This window comes from Sciurus vulgaris, assembly GCF_902686455.1.
Source record: "Sciurus vulgaris genome assembly, chromosome: 6".
Classification (NCBI taxonomy): Eukaryota; Metazoa; Chordata; class Mammalia; order Rodentia; family Sciuridae; genus Sciurus; species Sciurus vulgaris.
In genome coordinates this window covers 85,848,889-85,868,822 of record NC_136466.1, presented here as the reverse complement: position 1 = coordinate 85,868,822, position 19,934 = coordinate 85,848,889, and the positions used below count along the sequence as shown (strand labels likewise).

The 19,934-nt window shown below is 32.4% G+C and overlaps 1 protein-coding gene and 1 long non-coding RNA gene across 2 annotated transcripts in view; both read right to left on the bottom strand.

The window, feature by feature from the left end:
* The window catches only part of ST8SIA4 (ST8 alpha-N-acetyl-neuraminide alpha-2,8-sialyltransferase 4), a 94,947-nt gene that overhangs the window by 13,602 nt on the left and 61,411 nt on the right, over positions 1–19,934 (bottom strand). The window lies entirely within an intron of this gene.
* Positions 13,652–18,663, bottom strand: LOC306664797. Its single transcript, XR_013764802.1, has 2 exons — positions 17,928–18,663; positions 13,652–16,772 (listed from the first exon to the last, which is right to left on the bottom strand). It is a non-coding gene; the product is annotated as an uncharacterized lncRNA (long non-coding RNA).

Here is a 19,934-nt window from a genome sequence, read left to right as displayed (position 1 = left end):
AGTAAGTCAAATATTAATAAAAACATTTTCCTATCCCAAAACCAATCTTTATTTGATGATATGCCAATCTAATAGAATCGATATTAATCTTCCTCATGTTTTTTCTTTCCAGTCAATGCTGATGTCTTTGACATTTTTAGGCAGAATCACTTAATTTATAAATAACATTTATACAATAGTTGCTGAACGGAAGAATATTAGTATACAGAAATTTTTTGAAAATAATGTTCTTCTGAAGAAAATATTAAACATGCAGCTGAAAAAACAATTGCATTATGAAATATGCTACACTGTGCAATGAATAATTATAAAAATGAAAATAATACTGCAACAATCAGATATTATGTAACAAGTTGTACTTACCAGAGACTTCCAGGTATTGTGATATTTCTCATAATATTCAGTTAAAATGTATTGTTCAAAGAATAAAGTTGGACACTTTTAACACTCTATATACAAAAGCTATAATAGATCATGGACCTAAATTCGAGGACTAAAACTCTAAGGGAAAAAATGAGGAGTGAAACATTGTGTCTTTAGGCAAAGTCTTCCTAAATATGACAACAAAAGTTCAAGCAACAAAAGAAAAATAGATAAATTGGATTTATTCAAAATTAAAAACAAATTTTTGCATGCCATCAAAAAGAGGAGGAAAACTCATGGAAGGGTAAAACATTATTAAATCATATATCTAGTAAGAAACTTGCCTTCAAAATACATAAGTGACTTTTGTAAATCAATAATAAGATATAAAAACACAAATATAAAATGAAATAGGATCTGAATATATATTTATCAAAAAAAAGATAAAGAAATGGTCAATATGAACATGAAAAGAATTCCACTTATCAGACATCAGGGAAATGTAAGTCAAAAACATGACCAGTGTAACTCCATATCATGTTCAAAAACAAGAATAGGATCCTAATTAGAATAAATTATACTCCACATATATATAATATGTCAAAATGCATTCCACTGTCATGTATATCTAAAAAGAACAAATAAAGGGCTGGGGTTGTGGCTCAGTGGTAGAGCGCTTGCCTAGCATGTGTGAGGCACTGGGTTTGATCCTCTGCACCACATAAAAATGAATAAAATAAAAGAACAAATAAAAAATTAAAAAATTAATAAAGCAAAAACCGCAATGAGTTTCTATTTCATGCCCTCTAGAGTGGTTTCAATAAAAAAATTCAAATAATAAGTGTTGATGAAGATGTAATGGAATTGAAACCCTCATGCATTGCTGGTGGGAAGGTGAAATGATAAAAGTCCTTTGGAGAATAGTCTAGAAGTTTCTCAAAAGATTAAAAATAGAGTTAACATATGGTGCAGCACTTGCATTCCTAAGCAAAAATTCTCCCCTCGACTAAACTCTAGTTAAGCTCCTATAAGCCCCTTCTTAACTAAATCTCAGCACTGGCCTTCCATGTCCATCCTTGCTGAGTCCAGTTGTAGCAAAAATCTTGCTAAACTCATGTAGTGAGAACTCCCCTCTCTTGATAACTGACCATGCCTGATCTACAGTCCATTCCTCATTCCCTTTACTGTGGTATCTAAGTCCTTTACTTCTCTTCAGCAAGAATTCTGCTAGGCCTGTTTACTGAGAATCTCCCTACCCACCATGTCTCAGTAATTTTTCATCCCTCACTCTGCTCCTTGGGTATAAATTCCCACTTTTCCTGCCATATTTGAAAGTAAGCCGATTTATATCTGACTGATATTTTCCCCTATTGTTTTGGGATTTTTTTTTCCTCCTTGACAAGACTCAAGAAAGTCAAAAACTTTATGTCCATCTCAAAATTTACACTCAAATACTTATATAAATATTATTGTTAATAGACAAAAAGCAATTCAAATTTTTATCAACTGATGAATGGATATATAAATTGTGGTATAGCCCTAAAATTTGATATCATGATGATTAAGATGAAGTACTTAGTCCTGCTAAAATAAAGAAAATCCTTGAAAACATTATAGTAATGAAAGAAGTCAGCTACAAAAGAACTCACCTTATAAGATTCCATTTATATTCAATGTCTGGAATAAAATAGTTCACACAGACAGAAAGTTAATCACTGGTGGCCAAGAACTGGAATGGAAGTTCAGGAAAAATGGGGAATGACTATTGATGACTATAGTCTTTCTTTTTGTGTAAAGAAAATGTTTGAAAATTTATTATGATGATAGTTAAACAACTCTATCAACAAACTAAAACCTATTTAGACAATTTAAATGGTGAATTGTACGGTATGTGAATTGCATATGAAAAAAGTTACTTTGTTATAAAACTACAATATTGAGTATATAAACCTTATTTTAGTTAAAGAAATAAATTCTTGGATCAAACATTATTTTCTCTTAATGTTATTAAATGCTTTACAATATTCGAGAATTGCTTAATAGGGAATTATAATCCTTAAGCAACTGAACAATAAATAGTGCTAAAATTGAGATTATCCATCTTTCAATTATCTATCTATGTACATTGTAAACATGTCACATGAATAATTTATTTAATATAAGAACATTTTTCAAAATGAGAAATGGAAAAATTAATTCAGAAGTATGAATGAATTTGACCCTATTGCACTGTATAACTTGGCAGCTTTTGTGCATGAAAAATCTCTAGAATTCAGAATGAATTCAGCTGTTAAGAGTGCAAGCTGAGCCTCTTGTTTACCTTCAGAGGTTTGGCTGGTCCTTCTCATGTCTGTGTGTCAGACTCCTGATCTATAAATTTGAGTTAAAAAACCATAACCTTCTGGAATCCAGGAGGAATCAAAGGTTAGCATAAAAATGACGGGTTCAGTGAATTACCAATAAACAAATAAAATTGAATATGTCATGTTAATATATGTACATTAAGAAAGTTCAAACTTGTTAGCTATGTAAACGTTCATATAATACTCGACCAGCAAATCTGAGTTTAGTTTAGTTCAGCTCTTGTTTTTGTTTAAAAATTTTAATGAATTACTGCCTATTTTATACAACTAGGGCTTGAAAATCATCTGGAAAAACAAAACAAAACAAATGGAGAAACAAAAAACCCAATAGTTACTTCTTTTGGACTTGATGAATTTTAAAAGGCAGGGAAACATGATCATGAAGTATCCATCTTGAATGTGAATTGCAATTCAACTTACAGCAATCATGAAATTCATATAAACTTAGAGCACTAAGACAACCATCTATTTCATAGAATTTGTTTTCTTTCAGCTACACTGATATAATAGAAATTCAGCAATGAGAGCCACAAACTTTTTCTCAGGCTCTTTGAATAAGAATATAAGTTGATGGCGATAATTAGCTTGAACTTTATAACAATAAACTTAACAAGGGTGAAACACAACTTTCTTCAAAATGAAAATGTGATTGAAATTGCTTTTTGTTATTTTTATTGTTCAAGAGGAATATTTCCATAATAAAGCAGCTCAAATCCCTTGTTTGAGGATTGGTTCTACTTAAGAGGAAAAAAATCTGAAGACAGGCAATCTGTGGGAGTTGGCTTACAAAGTATGTGTACAGTACTCTTGACCATCTGTTTCCCTCTGTTAGTACATTCTTGTAATATTGTTTTGTAGGCTGACTCAAATTTATTGTATAAACTTCCATAGTGCATGAAACATGCATAGAGTACAGAAAACAGGAGATGAATCTGGAGAATAAAGAGGTTCAGAAAAAGAATACACACTGTCAGAGAATAAATTCCACTTAATTATTGGAAAAAGAAATTAAACATAAAATATTAAGAAATCTCATATTGAATTTCTAATAGTGTTGCTTAACTAATAAAACATCTCTCAAATCTTTCCATTGCTATCTTAATATCTGTCCTTTCAAATAAAGAGGATAAATAAAATTCAACACTACAGAAGGTTGAAAAACCTTAAAACTAATGGGAACTCTAACAACTGTCCAGAAAATCTTTCATTTTTTGCAATAAAGAAAGCCTTTTCAGTTTTGGGGTCATAATTGTATATCAAAGCTAACTCAGTAATTCAGGGAATTTTTTATGTATCTAAGCAATATTATAGAATCTAAGGAAAATAATGAGTGAAGGTAAGTCACCCCATCCAGTTCTTTAACTACAAGAATACACAGAAAGAGTTCCACAAAATGGCATATACATGAGAGATCTTGCAGATACTATCATCATCCAGCTTATTAGAGCCATTGATTATTCCCTGAAAAAGGAGTAAACACATGACTTTCCAGAGTAGAAGTGAAGCTGCATGATAAATATGGTTGTTTTGTTTGTGTTCAAGTTACACTATTTAACTTATTTTAAAATTCCAAATATTATTTTAAAAGGGCATAAAATTTCATGTTTTCAGAAGGAGGAAAGGCTTAGAAAAATTTTGAAGATGGTTTATGAATTCTACCTAATCTTATTTTATAATATTAACATTAAACTTAATGTTTTGAAGTTAGTGGTGTTGAAGTAAGGAACACAGAAATAAGAAGTGCATTGATGGCTGTCTTTGCTCATTCACATTTTGGTTATTAGAATTTTTATGTAGTGCATGAAGTGTCCAAATTCCCCAGTGTCCTGCAATTCAGTTATCTACTCTAGGCCAATTGCCAATTGGATTGGCCTCATAGGAAAGCTAAGAACACTTACTATGACAGCTCTTTTCAAATAAAGAATAACTAGGTCAGTAACAGACTTTAGAAGTGCAGGACTGTTACTAAACTCTAGACATTAAAGGGTCTTCAAGCTTTAAGGATTTTCTTGAAAATCCTTAAAGCTTAAAGACCCTTTCTTGATATTGTCAAGAAAATCATGCTGTTTATAAATGGGATATCAATTTATGAATAAGTATCCATTTTCCAACTACAGAATTAAGATCTGTTTTCGGTGGGTATTTTCGTCACTTTGTATGTTTTAGTTTTTGAGATGGGGTCCTTGTCATGTTTCTCAGGTTGGTCTTGATGTCATGGGCTCAAGTGATCCTATTGCTTTAGCTTCCAAAGTAGTCGGGATTACTGGTACATGTCACCATGCCCAGCTTTTCTGGCTTTTCTTGTATTTTGTATTTTTTTTTTTTTTAAAGATGATTTACCTAATTTGTAACTTATAGAGAGCATTCTTCAATCCTGAATTTCCAGAAAGTCTCAACTTGAATTACTGTATTTGGGTCAAAATTATAATTTGTATAATTATATAAAATATAATTCAGTAAAATAAACATGTTTTCCAGGAGAATAGTTCATTTGTTTTTCTCTCACCATTTCACGAGCACTTTCTGCATTTCCAGTGCTCTAGTGCTTTGGGAGAATATTCTCACCAGAGTAAAACATAGGCTACCTTACTAAAGGCTAGGGACAATTCAAAACTGTTTTTTATATGTGGTATAAACTAAAGAATTTTGGAGCACATTACAGTACTAAACTGGTGATCTAGTTTTTTTATTGTCACATACCCTGGCCAGTTTCCCTGTTTTCTGTTTCATTTCTCTTTTAAGAGCCAACTGCATATTTCAATGTGGGAAAACACAGGTCCTTTACATCAGAAGTTCCACATAAGTTTCAATTTCCAGTTGATTCATCAAAATAGAGCTAGTTCATAAAGGGGAAAAATTACAAATTGCTTACATCTGTTCAACCTAAAATATTATTCATGATCTGCCAGTGATGATAGCTAAGCCATCTGGGGAATATGATAGGTGTTAAGGGGAAAAATTCTGTCACACTGCATTGAAGAAATAGCATGTATAAAGATCTCAATGTTATTCAATAGTTCAGTGATGGCTTTCAGGTATTTTGGGATATGAAGTTCCAAATTTCTATTCACATATACTACAAGCACTTTTGACTGAATAATTTCCAATAGCATGAAAGAGCATACTTTTAAATAAATTAATGAATTATTGGATTTAAGATTTCTGAGATAAGTGAATCAAATAGTTGCATATTATCACTAGGTAATAGGACAGTTCATTAAAATTAATAAAATGAAGAGATATATTATAGGCTTACTTTTAAGTATGATTATAAAATATATAGCATGTCATTTTTTACATAAACATGCATGATAAAATAATTCACAGAATAACATGTGAATGGATATAAAAAGTAAATATATGGCTACAGTTTACTATATGAGTGTGTATACACACATCTCTTCTATGCATATTATAAACTACATAAATGTCAGAATACATAATTGAGAATGTTTAGTCAAAATAAAAAATAGTTTGGAACATTGAAATATTTTTATTTTATAGTGTTAGCTGAATCTAGTGTTTCTCTCATTTCCTATTGGCTTAAGTCTGTTGGTCAACAGTGTATGTCTGCAAAATTCCAGATAAAACCTTGCCTAAGATAAGGAATTTTTATTATTAGATCTACTGGAACTACTGTTACCAAGAATATAAAGTTTCTATATTTCAGGAACTTTTAATATGAAGTTAAAAGATAAGAAACTGCCTTCCAAATTGCTTCATTACTACTAATCTGGACACATCTGTGGAACCCTGAGTGTTAATTCTTTATTGGGAATATGTTCATATAATATGTTCATATAATCCTTAATCTTATTTGCTCATTATTTTGACATTGATAATACAAAATAGGAGTTTTAAATTTTTATTTTACTTTGTGCTAGTGTTGTAAATTGATAAAAATATGGAAATAATAAGCTCAATATCATAAAATAACTCCTTTTGTGATGTTCATTGAAATAGCTTGAAGAATCTATAAAAACTTTTCCTTCATTGAGGAAAGATAGCAACTGCATATCTTAAATCGGTATGTCTTCCAAATGTTCCCTATCCCTCTGAAATATAAAGTAGGAGAAATTTGCCTCCAGAAAATGTGTGGCAATCAATGACTTGAAGAGGACCTGGGGTCACTTCTACTCATCTGCATATTTAATATAGAACATTATGTTGAAAAAAATCACATTGAAAGATGTTTGGAGCTATGCATTTGCATTCATTCCACCATGGAAACAGTTTGAATGTTTTTCTCTGGAGACTTATGTATCAGTGGCAGCTGCATTGCCACAATATGCTGAAGTGGCTCATCTTGACAGGTCATATCCTGGATTTCACATTCTGAATGGCAGCTGGGAGATGCCAGAGAGTTTCTCACAGTGGGTTGGCCTGGTATTTAATCAATCCCTTTCTAGCCTCAGAGACAATCCACACGTATAGCCACAAGTAACTGCAAGAAGTCCAGAATGTCCCTTTATCATTCTAGCTAGTCCCTAAATAGCAGTGACATTCATGGCAGCAATCTCTTCAGCTCTACAAGAACAGCCTGGAGTGTCTTTTAAGATCACAGATGTCCTGTGTTTTATTGTAGTACTCTACCTTGATACCAGGGGCAACAACAGCATCATGTACACAGTTACATGTACTGTAACTAAGTACATGGCTAAGTTATTCAAGTGTCAAATTCAAATCTGCATTTGTATACTTCTCTGCATGTATATACAAACGTATATACTGAAGCAAAAATAAAACATCTAATGGTTCTCAGAAACATCACCAATCAGAACAAATCTATGTTTGCAACTATACAACATAAGTCTACTTCCATTTATTGGTAAGGAAATTACGTATTCTAGGAGAGTTTTTGATTCCTGGTACATTGATAGTTTTCATGTCATGGGAAAGGTATATTACTCACTGAAGCCTGCATAAGCCAAATACTTGCAAAACTCTAATGAGCAGATGGGTAGTAAATTGCTGTGTGTTGACTTGAGGAGCATTTCCCTCAGTCTTTCAGGGTTTCTACCTTATACCTGGCAAGCAGCTTTTGAGGTCATTCACCTAGAGTGCCTGAGAGCATGACTCTGCTGCTCCTTACTGTCAGTGATTCTGCAGCACCTAAAGCTCCACTTTTCTTTCGAGATCTCAAAAAGCAATACTTCTTTGAAAACCTCTCTGAAAACTGCTCATACTGGCATCAATTTTTTTTGTGTTAGATGGAAACAGGTTGAGTTTAAGTACATCTTTGCAAAAAGGCTGTTCTCAGACCCAAAGTGTAGATTGTGCCCTAGATTGCCTGCAGGAATCCAGAGGCATCCAGCATCACTTCCACTGCTTCAATCTGTACTTTGACTATTGAGAATTTAAGCAGAAAGTTTCCAGAATTCTAGAGGAGTCAGTAGTTTATATAAGGTCTGGTAAATTCTTAGTCCATAAGAAATATTTTAAGAAAGGTAAAATACTGCTGACTTAATTGAGCAAGGGAGGTGTTCAGTTTCTTCTAAGGCCCAATTCTTTGTGGCACTTTCTTATCAGGTCTGAGACTGAGAAGAATTTTCAATGACTGAATTACAATAGTTGGGAAAAGAACAAAGTCCTGCCAAGTGACCAATGAAATGACTATGAATTCTGATACAGACCACATTTGAGCCCAAAATACAGTCCAGTGACCTTTAAAAAGGATGTTGGAGTAGGCATTTGTATGTTCAGGAATATTCCCATGGCACACACCTTTACCTATGAAATGGTGAATATTCTGCACAAAGATCCTCAGTGTGAATGTAAGTTCACTCTTGCCCCCATTGCTATGCTCTGATGTCTTAGAATAATCACCCAAAGAATCCTAGGACACAACAGAGCTTCATGAGTCTCTTCCGAACTCTGAGTAAGGCTGTTTTCTCCATCCCCCCGCAAAAAACCAAATGTCTTCAGGCATAGTCCCTGTCCTTTGTCTTTTTTCTTTTTTTCATCAATGGGTTATAAATGTAAACACAATTCTTTTTCGAATATAAACTCATTTAGCCTCTTTGATCCACTTATTTCTTGTTTCCTCCAAACTATTTCCTAAGTGCTTTGATAAAACTTTTAATTTATTTGAACTTTCTTCGTAGCCTTAATTCTATTTTACAGTAATAAAGAAAAGGTTGAAAAATAAAGGATGTTGACAGTGATACATCTATAGTGGAGGAAAGGAAAGTCATAAGTGAATAGGAAAATAGACATAATAAAATTCTTGTGTCCTTAACCTCTAAAGTTTTTGAAATACCCAGAATATCTTTTACAATTACCACAACATTTCTATCTGGCAACCTATTTTTCTCTAAGGAAAACTAAATTTTCTAAAGCACAATTAAATAAGATAAAGAGTTACATAATCTTTGTTATTTATGTTGCATTATTATGAGTACAGGCATCCTATTTTTGCCACAGATATGCAACACTGAAGATAAAAAGTTCATGTGGACCAGTCTTGAGAGTTCTGCTACCATTTCTAAAATTGTTATTTCAGAAGACCTTTTATAAGAAGCAAACAAGTAAAAGGCAATGAAGCTCAGCAAGACAGATTCTTGCACAGTAGTTATGGTTATCCTTACTGAAGCCAGCCTGATGGAGTTCAAAGCCAGTACCATTACTTATTGTGTGAACTTTGACAAGGTATTTAACTTCACTCTACTTCATTCCATCAGCAATAACATTGAAATAGTGTTTAACTTAAACAACTATTATGGAGACTAAATAAGTTGACATTGCCATACTGCTTCAAATACTGCCTGGGACATAGTAAGCAATGTGGGCTTTATTATGGAATACAACAGCCTGTGCTTTTCCATTTCAGCATCACATTTTTGAAGCCCAATTCACTTCAAACTTAAAAACTAAGCATATGAAGCAAATTGATATATACGACAAATATTTTATTCTTATGAATTCGGTATATGCCTTCAAAATCTCAGTAGACCTATTTAATGACTTGTAGTATCTTTGGATGGCAATATATTATATAGTAAGTTTGTACATGCAGTCAAGTAGTCAAAGACACATCATCACGAATGACATGGCAACTGAGTATTGTGCTATTTAGACATCTCCAAATGTGCATTATGTTTGTGTGTGCGCACGTGTAAGTGCACAGATATCTGAGATGTATGTGCACAAATACAGCTAAAATTGGTCTCAGAAAAGATACGAGGCTAGGGATGGTGGTGCATGTCTGTAATCCCAGCAACTCTGGAGGCTGAGGCAGGAGGGTTACACATTTGAAGTCAGTGTCAGTAATTTAGTGGGACTCTCAGTAACTTAGTGAGACCATCTCAAAACAAAAAATAAGAAGGTCTGGGGATATAACTCAGTGGTAAAGTGCCCCTGGGTTTAATCCTTAGTACAGAAAACAAACAACAAGATACATGCAATCTTTTTTCTACAGAGGATTAAGCAAATAATAATATCTGTAGAATTGTACTTGGATATGACTTCTAATATAAATATTATATCTTATTGTTTGCTTAGGTTGCAACTATGTACAACGTTTTAGTAACAAATTGCTAAAATATATTATGACCAATGCAGTGTATTAGTTCTTAAAATTTAGATCTGTAGTTTCTCAAAATAAACCTGGCTATGTGTATATAGGACTTTGTATCAAGTGTCCATTGACAACTCTCTTTATTGTTACTAACAAATTGAAATTGCTGGTTTACCAATGAACCTTTAGCTACATTATGGTATTATATTTAACTATATAAATGAATTTTAGAGTGATGTCTTTTTCATTTATTGTTTTGGTCCTCCAACAACACTCTAGTTTTGAAAGTTTGCTATTTGCCAGGCATTCTGCTGGGTGAATAAGCAAAGACCTGGACAGGCATAGTTATGACAAACTCCACCCCATAACTGAGGATTCAGTGAACTGATCATAAGCTAAAAACACACTGTATGGACTGCCTTGAGGTCCCAGATCAAGAAAAGTTTCAAAAGATAACTACAGTAATACCAGGATTACTTTGTAAGAAATAAAACATTTTTCCATTCTATATACTTCCTATCTTGAACACCCCCAACCTCAATTCTAATTTTTAAAAGAGACTTATAAAACCTACTTTTATGGGAATTAAAGGATAAGATCATGGTCAATAATTGGAACTGTTACTGCCAAGGTTCTTCTGCCCAGGTAGACACACACCTCTTTTCCAACCCATCTTCCCACCTCTACCCACGTCTTCGAAGTCCTGTCTGCCTCCCTGCCCTCTGCTGCTCGGGCCAACATTTCACTGTACTGGAGTCCTGTTCTCAGCTACAGAGTCCCTAGACAAGTCACACCCAATCATCTCTGAACAAGATTTAAAACAAAACACTTCATTTAACAAATTTCCCCATCTGACTATTGATCTAACATTTTAACAATTTGGGGGAGGAGTTTGGAAGGATGAATAGGTGATTTAAAAATTAGGACATGATAGAAATGTATATGTTTAAGTGAAAAATATTTGAGTAGAAAATACTTATCAATACTTATCAATCAATTCTAAACAGAACTAGTTTAAACACTTTTTACTCTTTGTTTAAACAAATGTCAAATGCAGTAACAGAATTGATATTTAGGCAGGGTAAATGTGTTAGGTTCTTTAATATTTAGAACAGGAACTTTGATACAAATCAGTACAAACTTCAGGTTTTATCTTTTTCTTTAGTCAGTTCCACATGGTCTGGTTCTTCTTTTGGAACTCTTTGGGGCATCAGAGTTTTTGCAATTATAACTAAAATATGGAACTGCATTATCTGGGACATATGCCTGAGGGAAGCCTTCCCAATACTTACACAATATTGAAGATATTTTTGTATCACAGATGTTTCATTATTGAAGTTATTTTTGTATCACAGATGTTTCATTTTCAAACATGCTTTGGACCACAAAAAGTGCAATAATAGGAAGAAAGGTTTCCTATCTCCATCAGTGAAATGAAGGGAATTGTTCTTATTTTCAAAGTGTGACTTTCCCTCTTTCAGCTAATTCAGGTTAGTGTACTAAAATGTATTACGGATTTCTAAAAATTTAATACACCCCTAGTTGGCCTCCCTATGGGTCTTTTTTCTTTTCTTGCTTTCATTAGTTTGCTTTAAACCATCATTAATTTGCACAAAGTTTAGTAGAGTGGCCCCTAGAATATTCTTATGGGCTCCAGTTACTCAATAAAACATTAATTTTATGAATATACAGCTCTGATCCTGTCATTTCTTGCTCAAAAATGTCTACTGAGTTTCTATTTTCAAAAGAAGAAGCTACTTACTACGCCATTCAAGGCTTTTGAGAACTGAGTATCAATAAAGCTCTTCAGCAAATCCTCCCACTCTTCTCACTCAGGCCTCTGAATTTTCTACTCCAGCGCTTTTGTTCTTCCTCCCTTCTGTGTTATTTCATTTACTCTACTCCTCTGCCACCTTCCATGAAAGAAATCCAATACATTATTCAGGGTCCCAAATGCCTCCATTTAATAAAATATTTCATGATTTACCCTTATGAAAGTGATTCTCCTCTTCATATGACATCCTTATATGCAATTATTCATTTCATCTTTAAGCAGGTTTTAGAAACGATGCAATGAATTCTAAAGTGAATAAGGCCAACTCTTTGCTCCCCCGCCCCCCAGCACACACAGGTGTGTGCTTAGTTGTATTTGTCTTAGGTATTGTGTATTCCTATTCATTTACATGTCACCTTGCAGGGAAAATTGTCATCTCATCTCATTGTGGTCAGAGATAAAAACTACTTTTTTTTTTTTTTTTTTTTTTTTTTTTTTTTTGTGGTGCTGGGGATTGAACACAGGGCCTTGTGCTTGCAAGACAAGCATTCTACCAACCGAGCTATATCCCCAGCCCTAAAATTACTTATCTTTATATCCCTAGTTCCTTAGCAAAGAACCTTGCAGGGGTAGAAGACAATGATTCTATGAAGAAGGGAAGTGAATTTCATTTTGTTGCTGATTTCTGATTTACAATAAATGACTCACAAGCTTTTTGGTGAATTGTATTATTTTGGCAGTTGTATATTGGTGTTTACAATAAGTTTACCAATTTTATTGGACTACAAAATGAATTCCTAGTATAATAAATTGACTTTTTGCTTTATTGTATTCCCACTGTTAAAAGTGGTGTTGAGTTGAGACAAAGACTTCAGATTATGAAACCAAGTTGCTTGTCTTGGATCTTGACTTTGCCTTTTACTAGTTATGTACATGACCAAGTTACTTAACTAATCCATTTCTCAGTTTCTTCATGTGGAAAATGAGATTAATACCACAACTAGCTTACAGAGTTCTTTACATACTGTGAAAATCACTCTAATAATGACTGGCACATAATGTTACAAGAGTGTTAGCTGTTAGCTGATATTATAAAACTAAATGATTATACAAAAGCATCTGGTTTTATACTTTTCATTATTTTTCCCCTGAAACACTTCTTCCTATTCCTGGAATTAATTAAAACATCAATTGTTTCAGCAGGCCTTTTCTTTTAATCTGTCCCCACCTCAGTTCTGCTAGAAGTGACCCTCTATAGAGCATCCATTCCTGCCCCATCTTGCACTTATCATACTGCACTGTAATTTCCTGGTACTGATAAAATCATCAAGTAAGGTCAGAACCATATCTATTTAATCCACATTTGTATCCCAGATCCTGCAAAGTCCCTGGAACATGGCATATGTTAAATTAATATATGCTAAATGAGTAGACAAACTATTTTAAAACATTAAGAAGATTATGAAATCACCTTAATAAAGCACTGGAAACAATAAGCTACTATAAAATACAAATCAAATATACAATATATAGTGTATATGTGTATATAACATACATAATATTCAGGTATCTTTTTTCCCTTCCTTCCTTCCTTCCTTCTTTCCTTCCTTCCCTCCTTCCTTCCTTTCTCTTCTCTCTTTCTTTTCTTTTTTCTTTCTTTCTCTTCTTCTTTCCTTTCTGACTTCCTTTATTTTCATTTTTTTCTTTTTCATCTCCTCCCTTCCTTCCCTCTTCCATTCCTTCCTTCCTTTCTTTCATTCTTTCTTTTTATTTTATCCCTAAGATAGATTCTATCTGTGTTGATCATGCTGGGCCAGCACAATCCTCCTGCACCATCCTCCTTAGTAGTGGGAATTATAGATATGTGCCTGCACTTGCCTTTTGAGATTTATTTTTACTAGAATTATTAGGGTAGAAAAGGGAAATAACAATAAAACATGCAATCCTTTGGTGACAAAAGAGTCAAATATTAGTTCGTTGGGCATGGAAAAAGAAGAGTGTTTAGGAATTAACAATGTGTAAAACTTCATTTCAATATTAAATGCAGCTATTTCATAATTATGTCAAATTAAAAAAGAAATAATATTATTTGTAACAATGATTATAACTTGGTATCTAAAGGGGCATTAAGACATTGCTAGGAAATATTATCATGGGATTTAGATGGTTTCGAGTTTCTGGATTCTTTAATATTTTTCTTTTAGTTATTTCCCCTCTTTTCCTACATTGTAATTTCTGATCAAATTAACACATTCTTTGTACATTATTTTTTTCTCAAAAACAGAAAACAAGAATGAAATAGGGAGAAAAAGAGAAGGAAGTAGGGTACAGAAGTCTTTAAATTTATATTTTTGCTTTTCAGAAGAAATCCTTTTATACCCCAAGCATGAAACTAAGTTTCTTTTTCTATTGTACACAAAATTGTCAATCACAAATTCTAAAGATACCCCTAGGTTCAGATGTATTAGCAAATGGCATTTCCATAACTATACAAAGGGATATTTCTCTCTTGCATTACCATATAGAGAATAAGAAAATTATTCATAAAAATATGACATATTCTGATAGCCAAGCATTGTCTTCTATTTATTTAAAAATACATTGCCAGTTTCTCAAATATAACCAAATTAGAATATAGGCACATAAACGAGGATAAATGTGTAGAAAAATGCACAAGAAAAATCATTAATATTTTAATAATCCTCTTTCCAGCCAAAATCAATGTGGCTACTTGAAATTTTAAAATATCCAAAGGGTATAAAACATGAACACTGGACAATTCATGTAGTATTAAGATTACTGGTATTTGAAATGATCTTTTCTACAAATTCATATTCACTCATGGCAGATTACTTAGCACTCAGAAGTTGTACTTGTCACTCATGTGAACAGCTCAATATGAATGTTTAAATTGTAAAATAAAGTCATTAGGGATGATGTGGTTGTCAAATAGTATTTGAGAAATAACATGGTTAAAGACTATAGAGATTTTACCATCAACTAATGTAGGGTCATTGCATCTCCCAGATTTGAAATAAATGTATCCCTTTGGGAAACACATTAGACATATTCATCTATTATTAACATCTACCAGAATGAAAAGATGAACATCAGTTGACTTCAGTCCAAATTGAGAGAGATATATAAGTGGAAAAGAAAAGAAAATTATTCACCTGGAATAGACTAATTTCTGAAATCAAGATATGGCAGGTATAATCATAGGTTTTCTTATTTGTCATCCTAACCTAAACTCTTTTACTTATTTCAAGATACTTTATTAGAAAAAAAAATTGTGATTAATTTAAACAAAACAGTAGAAAGAGGAGGTGGAGTCTGGAGAGAAGAAAATACCTTGAGAGAGAAATGAGTTTTTCTTAATTACCCAAAGGAGAATTTACTGAATCTGCTTTTCAATGATGCACTAATTGGAGTTAAGTCTTATTTAGCATTTATGATGTGCCAGACACTGTTATAAGTGCTTTACATGTAGCTCAAGTGAGCTTCTCAACAGGCTTATGAAGTAAAACTCTCAGTAACAAAAGAGATGAGGAAACAGAAGATCCATGACAGAAAGTAACTGGCTCAAAGTAGTAGAACTGGCGAACTGCAGAACTAGGGCTTAGAAAGCAACCTGGTTCCAGTGTCAGTGCCCTGACACCAGGTTGAGCTGGAGCTCTACAACAATATTAATTTGGACATATTTCTTTTAGATGGATTACAATAATTTTAAGTTTAAAAATAAAATCACTGTAATTATTGAGGATCTATGTTTTATAGTTTTCTTTTCATGGTGGTCTGAGATTAGTCATTAGGCGATTTGCCCCAACTGATAAAAACACACAGAGAAGCACAAATCCTTCTAAAATTTAATGGAGAAAATATTAACATGCTTGCTCCATAAAATATACAGTGCTCCATACTAAGTATAACCTGATATTGAGCAGCTTTCACTTTTCTACTGCCAATGTTAAACTCCATGTGGACACCTCTATGTGATCCAAAGTTATCATTGCTTTTCTCCAAGGAAGACAGATACTTTTTAGAAATAAAAATTAATTGAAATATTCAACTTTAACTATGTATTATTAGAAAAATTGTTGTATTACTCTCAAATTCAATTTTTACTTAGATTTGGAAGAGTATGTTGATACCTGGAAAATAACAAAATCCCTCAAAGAAAATTGCTACTGTTTTGTGCTGACATTAAAATGGAATACTTTCCAATTTTCAGGTAGAAATATTCCCATGTCACTTATTATCACTATTGACTTTACTCATAGGAGGTTTAAAGGAAGCCAAGGAAATTTTCTCATTAGTGCTTACACATGTGAACACACACACACACACACACACACACACACACATACACAAGGGAAATAGGAGACCATTCTGATTATTAGTTCTATTTTCCACTTATAAAATCTAAGTCAATCAGAGATGCTTCAGGGAATCAGTTTCGAAGTGGTTTATAAAAGAAAAAGAAAAAGAGGAGGAGAGAGATTGATTCCTGCCACTTTATTTCCCATATCACATTTTCTTTAAATTTGCGGGCAAAACAATAAAACAAGAAGCCAATTTAAATATTAGTTTCATGCAGCAATTGCTAAATTCCTTCTTGAGGATAATGCTAGAAACTAGCACACAGACTATTTTCCTTTTATGCTTTTTGTTTTTTCATGCTTTTGTTTGTTTCGAACTCTAGGTACTAACCCTCTCCAAATCATTGAAAAAATAAATAAAAGTGAAAATGATTTCCCTTATATTATGGATTAAGAATAACAACTGTTTCAAGTGAGTCTCCCAACACACACACACACACACACACACACACACACACACACACACACAGTGTTTTTCATTTTGCCAGTTTTCACAATTCATATGACCTGTGAGAATCAGCAATCTGATACTAGGATCCTATCTTTCTTGCTTTTGCTAAATCAAATGTCATATTGTCTATTACTTATTCCTTCTTTCATCCAAACAGGGAAGTTAGTGGAAGTAAAGTGGGCACATTCTCTATCTGTAATATTTAATAATTCTTGAGCTCAAGGTAAATATTCACACAAGAAGGGTGAAGTATTTTTTGATGTAATGGTTGTGATGGAATCACATTCAATCATGAGAATGAATTTAAGAGGTATTGGATTACATCACCACTATTTTACTTTGTATACATTCCCACAATATCAGTTTTGATTAAATAATTTTATTTGATTTTAAGATTAATACTGGTAGAAAATAGAGTAATAATGATTTATGTATGGTCTTGACTATTGCTGCAAATATTTCCAATTCACTTTGTGAGATTCTTTTCATTGTAGAAAGAGGAAGACACACTATTTCAATTCTTAATCTAAAAAAAAATTTTCTGGATTAATAATGGAGAGGTATAATGAAACATCATAGGTGAAATGAGTTTTTCCCTTAAAAAGTTGAGCTGCTGCATTGCATAGAAATGTCTTTTGTTTCTATTCAGAAGTGAATCTTAACCAGTATTGACAATTAGTTCAATAAAATCTTTTTTTAAACAAGTCTTTTTTTTTTTTACTTTATTTTATTTATTTATTTGTATTTGGTGTTGAAGATAAAACGCAGTGCCTCATATGCACTAGGCAAGTGCTCTACCACTGAGCCACAACCCCAGCCCAATAAAACCTTCATTAGAGTTCTGGAATTAGAAATTGAATTGGAAGCTCAATAATTGATGTGTGTGTATATGATATTTCTGTATGTATACAAACTGTAAAATACATGCATGCACACAAATGTGTAAAAATAGATACACATGTGTATAATATTTATCATAATATAGTAACATTATGATTAAAACATTATTATTACTATTATTATTATTATTATTATTATTTTATACCAGGACTTGAACCCAGGGTCCCTTAACCTAAGCCACATTCTTTTTATTTAATATTTTTAATTTTGAGATGGGGTCTTACTAAGTCGCTGAGGTTGGCTTTGAATTTGCAATCCTTCTGAGCCTAGCCTTCTGAGCCACTGGGATTACAGGTATGTGCCACTACACCCAGATAAAACTTATTTTTATATGAAGCTTTCATCACAAATTTTATCTCATCCTATATATTTAATTGTGACTAAAGGAAATGACAGGATAATTTTACTTTATCAGATAAGCTGTGATTACTTTTACTAACGTCATCTTGGTTTTCACTTAAAGTGGTTAAGAAATCAAGTTTTTCCAATTATATAAGTAAATGTATTTTACTGTGTGAATCAATGTTGCAAATAGAAAGATTTAAATCCTGTCAACATTCTCTCAAGCATTTATAAGAGAGAAATTAAAATAAATAAATTGTGCCATACCATAAATATTATTAATAATCTCATACATTTTTACATTTTAGAAAAATGATAGATATTTAAGTAAATAATAATAGGTTTAGAATAAATATCCATTTCTGACAAACACTATAGAATTTGAATGTTATTCAAAAGTATTTAGCCAGACCTAGTTCAATAGCAGAGTGAGGAATTTAATTCTTTTTTTAGTCAATAACACTTAGACATTCCACTTTAAGGACTATTATATAAAATGTCCATTATGCATGCTTATATTTGATTAGTATAATAAACCAGAAGAGATGAATTAAATAAAAGGTATTGATTTGCTTTTATATCTACATCACTATTGTCAGTGCATTTGCATTAGCCAATATAAACTAATAGACAGAATTAAATATTCTAATAAATGTGATAGATAGTTCTCTGTGTGATAGAAAGAAGTTCATCTAATAAGGCTGTATGTTAGTGGCTTCAATTTTTTTTCACTCAATAGAGACAAAAATTTCCTTAATCTTCATATTAGGGTTTGCTAAAGCTGAAGCTTATTGATTCATAAGTCTTTTGTTAAATTGTCTGAAATTTTGTAAGCTGGTTAATATCTCATCATTAACTTGAAATTGGACATGTTGGGAGTATTTACACTATGAAAATCAGCAAATGTTATGAATTCAGGTTTGTTTTCCCAGACAGTTTATTGTTAAACATTCACTAGCACATGTTGCCTAAAAGGAACTTCCCATTGGTAAGATACTGCTTAATTTTCTGCAGTTATTTAACATTTGTTATTTTCTATTGACAAAAGATGTGCATTTGAGACCAACCTATTGCATATGTACTTTCACTAAGTCACTTAACTGATCCAGGATGTCTTAATGTCATTATTTTTAAAATGAGACCTTGATTAGAAGTTATACAAAGTTTTCTCTACTTCTATGAATGTCTGAATCAATTATTGTATATGTTTACACCTCTTTCTACTCCTCAAAGGCACAACAATGAAACTAAGGGTTAATGAGTTGGGGTCAGTGTGGGAGAGACAAAACGGTACTTGGGTTGTGAAGGACTGGATGGCAATGCCCAGGTCACAGGAGAAAGCACAGTTAGCTGTTATTACAAGGAAAGAAATGTCTATTGTTGCCAGATCTTCAATTTTAAAATGAACTCTTGAAAATTGGAAATTCTGTTTGAAACGTCACTATTTTTAAATGTTGGTATCCAATTTAATTTTTAAATATATATGTTGTTAAGTAGGTCAGTAGACTTGAAATAAACTGTGAGTCATTACTTTGCTACTCCTATAATCAGGAAAAGGAACAGAAATGGCAGTAGGGTGTCCTACAAGAGAAATGAGAGAAATCAGGGATTTTAATAAGGGCCAATATTACATTACAGAAAGTGCTAATAAATAGATAAGTATCAAATAGATGCTCAATAATAAAATTATAAAAATCTGTCTCATTCATAAGTAGTATTTAACTTACACTTTTGTTATTAGGGTCTAGACATTAGTTAACTGGTTAAAAAGAACATGTCATATTAAATATTGAAAGTTCAACCCTGCAAGTATTTCCTTATATACTAATGAGAATGCAATTCATTC